Source organism: Prunus avium, chromosome 6, assembly GCF_965620075.1.
Source record: "Prunus avium chromosome 6, drPruAviu1.hap1.1, whole genome shotgun sequence".
In the NCBI taxonomy this organism is placed as follows: Eukaryota; Viridiplantae; Streptophyta; class Magnoliopsida; order Rosales; family Rosaceae; genus Prunus; species Prunus avium.
This window is the reverse complement of record NC_142289.1, coordinates 1,819,233-1,833,657: the sequence shown is the minus strand read 5'-3', so window position 1 is coordinate 1,833,657 and position 14,425 is coordinate 1,819,233. Positions and strand designations below refer to the sequence as shown.

The 14,425-nt window shown below is 39.9% G+C and overlaps 1 non-coding gene and 1 pseudogene across 2 annotated transcripts; one reads left to right on the top strand and one right to left on the bottom strand.

The window, feature by feature from the left end:
- Nucleotides 1-6,541: 6,541 nt before the first annotated feature.
- Nucleotides 6,542-6,648, top strand: LOC148293463 (small nucleolar RNA R71). The gene has a single exon (XR_015836907.1). It is a non-coding gene; the product is annotated as a small nucleolar RNA R71 (small nucleolar RNA).
- A 1,869-nt stretch (nucleotides 6,649-8,517) lies between these two features.
- Nucleotides 8,518-13,787, bottom strand: LOC110759622 (uncharacterized; annotated as a pseudogene). The gene is made up of 4 exons (XR_015836812.1): nucleotides 11,581-13,787; nucleotides 11,303-11,425; nucleotides 10,951-11,123; nucleotides 8,518-10,842 (listed from the first exon to the last, which is right to left on the bottom strand). The product of XR_015836812.1 is annotated as an uncharacterized LOC110759622 (transcript).
- Nucleotides 13,788-14,425: the final 638 nt, after the last annotated feature.

Here is a 14,425-nt window from a genome sequence, read left to right as displayed (position 1 = left end):
TTTCACCCTTTGAGTGAGGTACTCATTTTTATTTTTATTTTTTCTCTTTTTTTTTTTCGAAATGTAATAACAAACTTCCCAAACTTAGCATGAAAAACACATCTAAATTAAAGCTCACGAGTTCCTTAGAAAGGTAAATTCTTGTTTTTCAGGCTAGGGCTAGAAGTAATAATTGGTTACTTGAAAGAAAAGGCATACATATAGGCTCAAGGTGGTTAACAATGGAAAATCATGCTTAAGCATGCATAGGGTTAGCTTGAAAGGCACAAACGGTCCAAAGAGGGCCTTAATATCATTTCTCAAATGTCATGTAATCAAATTGCACAAGAATGAGTGACTTTTAAGTGCTCAACCAAATCAATGAATAATGAGATCAAACAACAACTCAGATGACAAGAAAAGTAAGAATATGTGTATAACACTCATGAATTGAAGCACAAGGCTCAAAGCTCACATTATATGGTTATACAAGTCTAATTCATGCTTGATACAATTCTTTGGATCATGCAAGTCCCTCAACTAGAGAATTATGAAACAAATGGCAAGTGCGTAGAGGGTTTCAAACATATCATGCTAGAACGATGCCATTTAGTGAATAACAAATTATTTTTTTTTTTTTTTTGCATCTTCAATCAAGTCATTTAAACATTCATCACAATCTCATCATATATGTCCGGAAAGTGACTTAAGAACAAAAAAGACTCAAAACAGAAAATAAAATAAAATAAAAGAAAGTAAGAATTTAAGTGAAACGAAAAAGACTTGCTATCCCTTCCCAAACTTAGAAACAAACATTGTCCTCAATGTTAAAGAATTCAGGCACCAACAACGTTATAACAAGAATTAAAGGGAATAAAGCAAGTAAATACAAGAACAAACACGAAAAACAACTACAACACGGTTGCAAAAACAAAAACAAAAACGAAACCAAACAGAAACAAATAAAACAGTAAGCCCTAACAACAGTCTTACACATGCAGAAATCCAACCCAATGAAACGCACAAACCAAATGAAAGCCCAACCCAAACGAAAGCCCAAAAGCGAAGAAAGTAAATAAAACAAAGAAACCAAGTCAGAAGCACAAAGAGCGAGGATTCAGTAAAATAGAAAAAGTGGGCCCTGAAGTCTCGACACCTGTGAGTCACGGGAAACAAAGTGAGAGACGTGTCGACAAGCAGAGGTCTCTCTCACGGTCCCAAGCCAGAATTATTGGCTTCATAGGAAGGCGTGACGACTTTCGTTTTTCAAAAGCGCTGAAAGGCGAAACTGTAATTAAAGGGGTTGGGGACCAGGTTAGGTGACCTAAGGGGATAGGCCGTAAGGGCCGCGCAAAACGCAGAAGCGCCGTGTCTAGGGTTACGTAGAAACTAACTCTATAAAAGAAGAAGAGAAAGAGTTGGGGAAAAACACACAAACGCAGAAACACACAACAGAGAAAAGAAAGAACAAAAGAAAAGAAAGTTCAAATGGCTTCTTCCTACCCATTCTCGCTGGACCTCAACCTAGCTCCACCGACTCAGACTCGGGGCCAAGCAGTGGCACCAGTGTGGATGCCTTACTTTGCCTCTGCACGGGGGCACGTGACAGTGAATGACTCGATACTGCTGGACAACGATGTTGCCCTTGGAGTTGCTAGAAATCTAGTAACTCCCAAGGATATACGGGTGCTGGGATCAAGGGATGACAACCGGGTCGTGAGCGATGCTCTGGCACTAAGCGTGCAAAGCTCGGCAACAGTCGCAAGTGTGGGTCATCGCCTAATTGCGAAGTCCCATGAGGTGGAGGTGCTAAGAGGTCAGTTGGCGGCGGAGCGAAGTATGGTGGAGGAGTGCCAGAGTATTATTAAAAGTTTAAAAAGGGAAAGGGCAAGGATAGTGGAGGTGAATCGACACCAGCTAGAGGCGTTGCGGGAAGAGAACAAAAATCTCTCAAAGATGGTAAGCGTTTACGCCCATGACATGAGAAAGCAGCTGGAGGACCTGGACCAACCGGGTAAACGCAAGAAAACAGATCGCGAGAGTAGGTACGCTCAAGCTAAGAGTGCGATCTTTGGGAGCTCGAGTGATGAGCCCCAAGAGGCTGTGCATGAAGCCCCGGAAGAGGATAGCCATAGGGCTAAACTCAAAGGTCCAATGGTCGAGACACCGAGCACTGTGAAAGAATAATTTCTAATGTATTAGTGGTGTGCCTGGTTGTCTTTGCCCTTTCCGTGTATTTGTTTTTGTTTTTTTTTTTTAAAATTTTAAATTTCTCGTTTTCGGAAATAAAAGAAAAGAAAGTTGCAAAAGACAAAGAAGAAAAATAAAACGCACTTCCCCAAACCGGAATAAAAGGAATGCGACAAATGAAAAAGACACAAATCACACTTCCCCAACTGAAATAAAACAAAAACGACAAACTAAAAAGAAATCAAAACATAATGCACCAGAAAACAGGGAGGAAAAGAAAGCAAAGCGAAAGTAGAAATGCTTCCCCTTTTAACCGGACGCAACCGCAAATTGCGCAGGAAATGCAAAGTGGTGTCGGCTCCCTTATGAGCATATGGCTATTTAAACCACTTCTCGGTTGAAAGAAGGAGCATCCTGCATTTCAACCTGCAAACTCAAGAAAAACCATCAAAAAGCCCAGACAGAAAAATCAATGGCATCCCCAGATATGCTTGTTGATGACCTTAACCTTGAGTTGTCCCTTGCACCACCAAATGGCCAGACACGGGCTCCTCCAAACCATATCTTCCCAAACTCCTCATACCACCATGGCTCGGCCTCAAACTTCTCTGAGGTGGTGCCGCGTAGGGCAGTAATGCCGGAGGGCATGACTGTCAGCAGACTTACAGTTGCAGATCATCTGCATGTGGCGCAGAGGTCTGACCAGATGGCAGTGGACGAGTCCCACAACCTAACCGTGCTCAACGCGGTCTCGGCCACAAATTTGGGCATGCGCCTACTGGCGAGAACACGGGAGTGCGGGGCACTGAGTGAGGAAGTGGCGGCCCTAAAAGCTCTGGTGGCGGACCTGCAGAAGCGGCTCTACAGCGCCAACCAGCATGTAGAGATGCTGCAGAAAAGGAACGAAGATCATGTAGAGCTGCTGCAGATTCTACAAGCAAGAACAGACAGAGGCAATTAGCAGAAGCCTCTGGGGGCGCAGAATGCAACAATGAACATGTGATTAGGAATTTACTGTACGCATTTTCACTAGTATGTATGTAATCACATGTTATGAAATAGAAGAAGCATTCACGCCCAATTCTGATTGTGCATTAATGAATTGAAAACACTTCCCAAACTTATAATATGCCACAATTATACCCAAAAAAGAATTAACCACAATTATGCACAAATATGCCACAATTCAAAAGAAAAACAAGTTAGAAACAAGAAAAAAAATAATAAGAAAAACAATTAGAGTTAGAAAATCAAAGAGGAAGAACAAGAAAAAACGAAACGAAACTTTACCTTGGATGGCTTGGAACCCTAACTGCAAATCTCTCAAGAATTGATGAAATACTTGAGGGAAAAATGTGAGAAGAGACAAGAGGGAAAAGAAGAAAAACAGAGGCGGTTGTAGAAAAATAAAATAAAATAAAAAAAACGCAACGAGCGACCAGTCGCAAGTGCAAAGCGACCGGTCGTTCTGAAACAGATTCAAAATAAGAGAATTGCGCGAAGAGCGACCGGTCGTTGTGAAAAGCGACCGGTCGTTTCTTCACAGATTCAATTTTTATTTATTTATTTATTTTTTAAAACACCAAATGAGCGACCGGTCGCAAGGCAAAAGCGACCGGTCGTTTTTATACAGAATCAAATCTTCAGCAATTCACGAAGAGCGACCGGTCGCGATGGAAGAACGACCGGTCGTTTTTTTTTTTTTTTTTTTTTTTTTTTTTTTAGGGACTTACCTTCCCAACTCAGTGTTGCATCCCAGCAGGTACATCAATGAAGTGGAGCACTTCATCGTCTTGTGTTGGTCTTCAGGAGCGATGGCAATTTGGTTGTATCCTGAATAGCCATCCAAGAAGCAGTAATAACTGTGACCTGCAAGACGTTCAAGCATTTGGTCAATAAATGGTAATGGAAAATGATCTTTTCGGGTGGCGGTATTTAATTTTCTATAATCAATACAAACACGCCATCCCGTTTTGACACGAGAAGGAATAAGTTCATTTTCCTCATTTCTTACAACAGTTATTCCTGACTTTTTAGGAACCACTTGGACCGGGCTTACCCACTTGCTATCGGAAATAGGATAAATTATACCCACATCCAATAGCTTCAGAATTTCTTTTCGGACTACCTCTGTCATGATTGGGTTTAACCTGCGTTGAGCATCCTTTGTGGGTTTGGAATCAATTTCCAATAAAATTCTATGCATGCATCTTGTTGGGCTTATGCCCTTGATGTCCGCAATACTCCAACCAATTGCTCTCTTGTGTTCTCTTAACACTTGCATCAACTTCTGTTCATTTTCCACATTGAGATTGCTAGCAATAATCACGGGCAATGTCTCTGTTTTACCTAAATAAACATACTTCAAGTGGGATGGCAATGGTTTGAGCTCTAACTCGGGTGCCCTGTCAAGAGAAGGAACAAGCTTTTCAGTATTGACTGGCAAAGGTATAAAATTTGGAGTGTACTTACGTGGTATGGCTGGACATGCATCAAGGAATTTCACAGCCTCAAGTAACTCATTATCAACAATTTCAGCAACTTGAGGATTTTGTGTCAACACCTTTTCTAATGAATCTGTACCATGAGTACTATTAAATGTATTTTGCACAATATGACACAATGTATCAATACGAAAACATTCATGTTCATCATTGGGGAGTTTGAAGGCATCATATACTTTGAACTTTATTGTTTCCCCTTGAACTGTCATTGTCAATGTTCCTTGTCGAACATTGATCACAGTATCTGCAGTGGCCATGAAAGGGCGGCCAAGAATCAATGGAAGATCCGCACCCGGAATAGGAGCTTCTTCCATTTCTAGCACCAAAAAGTCAGCTGGTAAAATGAGATCATTTACTTTCACAAGTACATCTTCCAAAATTCCTCTTGGATATCTCACTGATCGGTCCGCCAATTGAATGCTGACAGAAGTTGGTTTAAGATCACCTAAGTTAAGGGCTTCAAAAACAGAATAAGGCATCAGATTAATTGAAGCACCTAAATCAAGTAAAGCTTTGTCAAACAATTTATCTCCAATAATGCAAGGAATTGTAAAACTTCCTGGATCTTTTAATTTGGGAGGGAGCTTCCTTTGCAAAACAGCAGAAGCTTCTTCCGTTAGTGCAACCGTTTCATGATCTTGGAATCTCCTCTTGTTGGTACAAAGGTCCTTCAAGAACTTTGCATAACTCGGAATTTGCTTGATTGCATCCAGGAGAGGAATATTGACTTGCACTTTTCTGAAGGTTTCCAATATTTCCTTGGCTTGTTGAATTTTTTTAGAACTCATAAGCCTGTGAGGAAAAGGAGCACGTAAGATTTCTTCGTCAGTAGGTTCACGACTTACCTTCTCCTTTCTTGCCCTTCTTGCAAGTTCATGCTTTGGGATCCACTCGGATGAAGAAGCTGCTTGCTTATCTCTCTCTTTGTTGCTTTCATCCTTTTCTTTAGGCTCAGCCACTTGTTCAACCTGCATGTCATCAACGTTGTGAATCAAATCTTTAGAACCTTTTATTTCACCAATTACCTTACCAGTTCTCAAGGTAACTGCTTGAACATGCTCACGCCCAGTTGGATTAATCTCTGGTTGGCTAGGCATCATACCAGGTTCCCTTTGACTCAAAGCTTGAGCAATTTGTCCCACTTGATTTTCTAGATTGGCAATGGCCTTATCCGTTTTCTGCATGTGGGTGTCATTCCTCTGCATGTAGCTTTTTGTCTCAGTGATGAAACTATCTGTGTTTCTAGCCATGGAAGCAACAAGTTCTTCCAAAGATTTTCCTGTAGATTGTGGTTGAGGTGGTGGTTGTGGTGGATTGTAGTAGTGCATTTGACCATAAGGTGGGCGAGTATGTTGTTGACCTTGAGGTGGGTGAGTTGGCCCTTGAGATGGTTGAGTTGGCCCTTGTTGAACATTCGAATTGTCACTCCACCTGAAATTTGGATGATTTCTCCACCCCGGATTGTATGTTTGTGAGAAAGGATCATTCTTAGGCCACTGATTTCTCTGAAATGAGCCCACTGCATTTGCTTCCTCATGTGCCAAGGGACAATCTTCAGTGTCATGACCAATTGTGGAGCAAAATGCACAAACCTTGGATGATCCCGGTGCCAATTTCTTCACCATGTTGGTTAGGTTTGCAATCTGAGCTTCCATACTAGAAAGGGTACTTACATCATAGGATTCCCCTTTTCTGACTGGTCTTTGCCTTGAATTATATTGGCGAGCATTTGCAGCAACAAGATCAAATATTGCTCGCAATTCTGTTGGAGTCTTGGTCATTATAGTTCCTCCTGCAGCTGCATTCACATTATTTTGGTCCGCTTCAAAAGTCCTTCATAGAAGTGTTGCATTAGAAGCCAAGCTTGTATGTTATGATGCGGACAAGTGATTAGAAGCTTCTTGAAACGGTCCCAATAATCCTGGAAGCTTTCTCCCGGCCTTTGCAGAATTCCTGTAATCTGACTTCGGAGTTCATTTGTCCTTTGTGCTGGGAAAAAATGTTGCAAGAACTTTGAAGCAAGATCCGTCCATGTTGTGATGGAATTTGGAGGTAGATAGTGAAGCCATTCCTTTGCTGTATCCTTTAAACTAAATGAGAAAAGTCTCATTCTTATCTCATCACTACTCATGCCTTCGATCTTTATTGTGGAACACACTTCCTCGAAGTCTAGGATATGTGCATTAGGATTTTCTCCAGGATTTCCCAAGAACTTAGGCAATATGTGTATCATGCCCGATCTCAACTCAAAGTTTTCCAAAGTGCTTGCGGGATATACTATGCAAGATGGTTGTCCAGTTGTTGGCGGTGAAGAGTATTCTTGCATAGTAAGTTCCGCATTTGCAGCTGCTGCCGCCATTGGTGAAGGTGGAGGTGACTCGACTTTTGGTGAGCTTGGTGATGATGAAAATGGCGAGAGTGAAAAAGGCAATGGAGTAGACACAGCTAGTTGGATGTTCCTTTCTCTCAAAGCTTGAGCTTGGATATCTTCTACAGTGCAATATAATGAAATATACAAATTCAGAAGGGACATAAGCAAAATGTTCCTGCAATAAGAAGAAAACAAAAACAAACTCAAATAAAATGAAATGACAAACAAAGAAAAAAAATGAAAATAAAATTATGTACTCTAAATATACTCAAACAAAACATATAAGCAACCGTGCCAGTTCCCCGGCAACGGCGCCAAAAATTGTTGCATTCCTAAGAGGACACAAATTAATGTGCAAACAACCAATTAAAAATACCCGCAAGTGCACGAATCTATTGAAGTATAGATTATGTAAGTACGGGGTCGATCCCACGAAGAACTTGTCGGCTTCCTATAAGTTCTAATTTGAGTACGTAAAGAACACTTAATTGACACACCACAAATGCACAAATGCAAAATGGAAACTAAAAATGAGTAAAGAAGTGTAAAAGAAATGAAACAACACAAGAAAACTAAACAAAAACACAAACAGCATTTTCTATCACCCTTTTATCACCCATTTATCACCTATGAACAGTGCTAAAGCGACCGGTCGTCAGGTAAAAGCGACCGGTCGTTTTTGGGCAGATTCGAAACTCAAAATTTTGACTTGAAAAGCGACCGGTCGTCAGGTAAAAGCGACCGGTCGTTTTTGGGCAGATTCGTTTTCTCTGTTTTTCAGTTTCGACCTCTGTCCAGTGTTTTGCCTATAACTTTCCAACCGTACGTCCAAAATTCACGTTCTTTATACGGTTGGATTCAGCACAGAAAATGGAAGAACACAACGCGGACCAAAAGTCCAAAATAATTACAGAAAGAAATAAAATTCAGTAACAAAGACACGTAACGTGTCAAATACGCAACTCACACACACATTGGGGGGGGGGGGTTTGATTTGGTTCAAGTGATCTATTTCTATTGCATGTAAGTAAATGGACTTCGAATTTAAATGAGAATGGAAGAGATGAATTATCAAGATGTGAAATCAAAATGTAACAAACACTAGGGTTTCGGAATCCACCCTAAACAATTCTACCCAAGTTCATGAATACTCAAGTGATGAACTCTAAACGTGTTGATGAAGATGTTCGCAATCAAGACCATGGGTCGTGGCTCAAGACGCATTGATTCTCTCTAATATACGTAAAGTGCATGGTTCGTGCTACAATACTTGTGCCCTTCTCATAACCGAACCTAGGTATGGTTCGTACTTCGATTCAATTACAAGGAGAACCCATTAAGTTCAAAGAGAATATGAACATCACAAGAATCCTAATAGCATGATGTTTACATTAGGTATTCAAGAAACCAATTCACATGGATGATTCTTACTTCATCCATTTATTGCTTAGGATAACATGAGGATACACATAATCCCAACAATCTCAAGAAGCATGCTTTCAAAGGTGATCAATCAAAGAAGAACATACATCAAGGATAGATTAATTTGGTGAATTGGAATTCATCAACAATATCTAGAAATTCATACACTCAAGCATCAAAACAATAAGGTATTCATGTTTAGGGCTTCAACCTAAGCCCTAGCTATGGAGTTTAGTTCCTCATAATCATTTCAAACACAAATTCGAAATAAAACTAGAAAGAAGTTACAGCTTTTGTGAAGGTGGAAGCTCAAGGTCTTCAATGGTGGAAATCTCTTCCACTTCTTGCTTGGATGACTTTGTCTTCCTCCTCTAGCTCTCTAGCTCCCAGCTTTTAGAAAGTCTCTGCAAATTGTAATAAAAACTGAAATGAATGATCCGTTGCCTAGCTGCTGCCCCAAAGTCAATTGATTCCTCTCTATGCTCCTCTCTCTCCTCCTTTTCATCATGGCACACTTTTGCCTTTGTTTTCTTGTCTCCTCTCATGATGAAGTTTTGTCCTCACAAATATACTCTCAGAAAATTCCACTTAACTAAAGTAAAATATTGTTACGAAAGGCATGGTAACAAGTAGAAGTAAGATCACACTAAGTGGAGGTGAAAACTGGCCAACTCGGATTTCCAGAGCTGTGGTAACATGCTGGATTGGTTGGATAGGCAATACTTATCCAATGGAGCTCAAATTTGGATATGTTGTAGTCAACATCCATTGGAACAAGTCTTATGAAGATCATCACCTCATCCAAGGGCCGGAACATGCTGATCCAAGGCCACGAAGTTGACCTACGAAAATGAACAAAAACAGAATTTATATCAAATAATGCACTTTTAGCTCATTTTCATACAAACCAAAGTAAAACCTATTAAAACACAAAAAAGAAGTAAAAAGCTATAAAATGTCAAGAACTAACTCAAAATAGTGGGTGAATAACATGAAAAATCATGTGTAAAAATGAACCGAACATAGCCCTAGCAAGGATAATTAGTTCATGACAAAAGAAAAGATAAACAAGAGAATTGTTGTCATAAAACCGATTTGGCAGATGGACTTGATCTTCCGAGTCTCCACAGGAACACCTTCGAAAGCTCCTCAAGTAGTGCAGCAGCAAATCCTTGGCTCTCTCTGATGTTTCTCTGGGTGTATGAATGTTGGTGGAAAAATATGGTATATGGGAGGATGGTCTGAAGAGATCCTTAGGGTGATCTTATATAGTGTAAAACAACTAAACCCTACTCTTAAAAGGTCTGGAAAAACTCTCCTAAAGCAAAACACAATCCCAAACAATTAAGGAAACAAATTAGGAAAGAATCCTTCTTTGACTTGGAAACACGTCAGCCAACTTGCACGTACACTTTGGGGTCATTCCACTTCCTAGAAAATTCTGGAAAAATATGAGAAACGTAGCTTTATGTCTAAGCTTTCCAGGCATATATTACACGCCACTAGGAAAAATCGGAAAGGTCTTCAAATCTTCAATCTTCCACAGCAGTGCAGTTTTGACGGAATTTCAACTTAGGCTGTCTTGACTTGCAAGTCTGGAGCATTTGGCTTGGTAGAAAATTATGAAACTTTGATACAATGATCTTCAATGTCTTAGCTTTCTTCTCCAATTGGCCTTGCGCTAAAATTCATTTGAAAAGTCGATTTTCAGTCGAAATCCTTCCAAGAGTGCAGAATAGCTGAAAATAAAGAAAGTAAGGTAATAATGCTATTTTAAATTAACTTTCCCTACAAAAACCAAATAAAAGAGATATAAAAATATAGTAAATAATGCACTTATCAGTGTGCATCATTTTCAAGCAGCTGAGGTGACATTCTTAATGGCATCCAACCAAAATTAGCACCAATTTCGCGGACGTTGGCAGCCATACCAAACTGCTCAGGGTGTCCAGAATGCAGCCTAGATGACAGACTTAACTGCATGGAACCAAAGTTAGCACCAGGAGCTTCATGGTCGTTGGCCGCCATGTCAAACTGCACAGGATGTCCATACCGCAGCTGAGATGACGAACTTAACTGCGGATAGCCCCGGGTGAAAGTTGGCAATGCACAGGGTCTCGCAGCTGCTATGGCTTGACGTTTCTCTGGTGGTTGAAATCTGGGGTCAGAAGCGCTGCTACTACTTTCCTTCCTTTTTTCCAGCTCTTGTTCAAAGGCATAGGGTCTCCCAGAATGTCTCCAAGTACCCCTTTGCTTTTCAAGCTCAACAATTTGCATTTCAATGTCCTTGGATGCGTATTCAGACTTGAGGTTGTAATCTTTGATGCATTGAATCACAGCTCTTAGATCAGCTATTTGCTTGTCTACAACCTTATTCTGTGTGCAAAAATAAGCCTTGATAGATGTAAATATGCACCGAGGATATGGTCCTAGATTTTACTATTTAAGGAGCGCTATTGGATGCGAAAATAAGAGTGAAGGTACCTTTTCATCAAGTGATTCTTTTGCCAGCCAAATTGTCCAGAAAGACTGCCATGCATCCTCCATGTATTCTTTGAGGAGTAGTGCTGGCGGGAACTTGTCGATTAAGTTGAAGGTGCAGATAAATCTAATAGCCTCAATCAGTTGCTTCCTTTCAATAAGATTCTGAATAAAATCTGCTATGTGCAAAACAAAATTATAAGATTCATCAAACTGCTCCAGAGAAGTTCCAAAAGGAAAATTGCACAGTATCACCGCCCAAACTTAAAGAAGTTACGATAGAAAATGCATTAACAATTTAAAATGTTTTCCCTGTAAGCTTTTGTATGAAAGCCAATTTTCAAGAAACTTATACCAGGGATCTTATCTGCAACACCAAGTGTCTGATGTAATTCTATAGCCTGTTTATGCTGAGAAATCATCCCAAGAAGCTTTACCATCTCATCTACATCAAAGGTAGAAACCCACATGACCCTCCCTCCTCCAAACATTGAGAGTTTAATCAGAAAATCAAGTTTGGGATGGTGCACTTTAGAGAATTATTCTAGGTGCGTGTGTGTATTAAAAAACAAAGAGAGTGATAAAATAAGAAACTCAGATATAAATATGAAAAATAAATACTGAAGAGCTTACCAGGTGCTTTTTCTGTGATGCCAAGGGCTTGGCATAGTTCAGTTGCATGTTCCATTTGAGCCACTATAGCAAGAAGACTTTGAAGTTCCCTCGCATTATAAGTAGAGGTCAATTCATATGCCGTAAGCAGCCACAAAAACCCCGAAATCTCCAAACTATTCTCAGCTGCCACCGTCATCTTAGCCTTCCAATCAGCCGCCAACTTAATTGCTTCTTCTCTCACCTGATGATTAATCTGTGGTGACAACCTCTTTAACTCCTGTAACAGAAGAACACAACTCCTTCTAATAACTGTCAGATCAAAATCAAACTTCATTTTGTCCGCACCCAAATTTGAAGGGTAAAACCCTTCCATTGCATCTAAAACCAATTCTGCTGGGTCTGATGATGCTTTAAGATGAGCAGACATTTCGCTAGCCAATAAGGCAATTCTCTTCAAATGCTCATTCATGAGCGACTGCAAGCCTCTACCATCCCTTTTCATGCTGGATTGATTACTTGAGGAAGAAGGGACTGCGATAATACTGGCAGGGGTGTACTCCAGATTTTGGGTGTGGTCTTCAGTGGACGCCTGAATTGAATCAATTTGTTGTTGTTTCAATTCAATTTCTTTGGCCCATTCCTCAAGTTGCCTCTCTTTCATTTCAAGTCCATTGGAATATTCTTGTAATGACTTTTCTTGCGAATCCAAATGCTTTTCGCTTTCGTGTATCGAATTTTCAACTGAATCAAAATGCTTGTCTTTCAACTGAACCTCATTGAGGCATTCATTGATCCTGTTATTGAGATCGTCAACTTTGGACTCAAACTGTTTCTCTCTCAGTTCAAGTTTACAGGACCACTCCTCCATTGTCTTTTTATGCAAACAAAAATCTTTCATTTTCAAATCCATTGCCCTAATACTTTTCTCTCTCGATTTGAGTGTATTAGAGCAGTCCACTATCAATTTCTGAATTAAACTAAGTTTCTCCTCTTTCAATTTTATCTCTTTGTCACAGTTATCAACTGATCTTTGCGCCGCTTTAATTTGCTTTTCTTTAAAAGAAAATTCTTCCTGCTGCTTCTCAATTGACCCCAGAATCTCATTGAATTGCCTCTCTTTCAACTCAATCTTCTGGGAGCACTTGTCCAGCTTTGCACGAATGACTTTCAGTTCCTTCTTCCGAAACTCAACCAATTTCGACTTCTCTTCCACGGTTTTCTCAAGCCAATTCAATCGATTTTCTCGATTTTGAATACGTTTCCCCATTACATCATACTGCCTCTCCATCTCTCCAACCGATCTCTCAAAATCCGAGAATCGATTCTCTAATAAAGAAAGCTCTTCTTCACATTCTTGGAATCTGTTTGTTCGATCTTGAATACGTATTTCAATTAACTCACACTCCCTCTCCTTGTTTCCAACGCATCTCTGAACATCCGAGAATTGCTTCTCTTTCAGAGAAAGCTCTTCTTCATGTTCTTGGATCAGTAACTGAAGGGAGCACAAGTGCTGCTTACCCGATTCGACCTCCTTTACTTTCTCTTGTATGATTGTATCAACTTGTCAATTCCATCCAATTCATTGGCTTTGGCTTCCAACTGGTTATCAAGGATGCCAAATTGGGTTTCCTGATCCTTCCTGGTGAAGTCAATGTGCTCCAGAAGGTCCTTCCACATCCGGGTGAGCTTGAGCTTACTCTGCTTCATTTCCGATTCTTCCAAATCAGGTGCTGTCTGCTCCATTGTTACTTACTTCGCTGCTGTACCTCCCGAAAGAAAACACTAGTAACGGTTATGGCCAGTCGTGGCGGTGGAGAGTGAAAAAAGTTGAAGAAAATGAGAAAAGCTTAGAGCTTTGTGGTAGCTGTACGGACAGGGACGAGAGTGACAGCGAGCTTTCTCAAAACCCCAAAACAGAGTAACAGAGGAGAGCCGCATTAGAAAATAGAAAACCCCAGTTGTGCCCAGTTGTGGATGTGGTGGCTAGTACAAGTAAAAGACGGTTCTTTTTTCTGAAAACCCTAAAACAGAGGAGACGAGATTGACAGAGAGAATGAATGAGGGTCTCATGTGACATACCTTGGGTTGGGTTTTCCAGATTTTCTCTTGCAATGAACTTAGGGAACAAGTAGGCCGAAGATTCTTCTTCTTCTACTTCTTCAATCTCCAGCGGCCCTCAAGCTCTGAAGCTCTGAAGCTCTGAAGCTCACAAGCTCACGAGTCACAAGCACTGTCGTTCCATGCAGGTGATTGTGATTCTATAAAATGGGCAATCTCCATGACTTTACAAATTTCATCTGGACGGCATCCAAGTTGCCACGTGTCCATCCATCGTAAATGAAACAGTATGGGTCTTTCTAGCCATTGATATCTTCTTCGTCTTTCTAACCCTTTTTATCACAAATGGTCCCTCAGGTTTGCGAAATTATCATATTTAATTCTTTATGTTTTTTTCTGACATTATTGGTCTTTTATGTCACACATCACACATAAATTTGGTCATGCCATTAGGTTCTGTCAAAATTTCTATTAAATTGATGATTAGGTTCCATCAAAATTTCTGTTAAATTGATGATGTGGCATGAATGTAGTGTCCATATATCCAATAAGATAATGTCACGTAGATTTAAATTAAAAAAAATTATTTTTAAATAGTTTCACATTTAAAATCTTTATTTTAAACAAAAGGTTTTTTGCAGGTCCCTCTGTAACTTCGCCGAAATTTTAAAAAAAATTTAAATTTTAAATGTGAAACTATTTTAAAATAATAATTTTTTTATTTAGATCCATATTATATTATCTTATTGAATATGCATGCCACATCATTAATTTAACAGAAATTTTGACAATGCTTAATAGCATG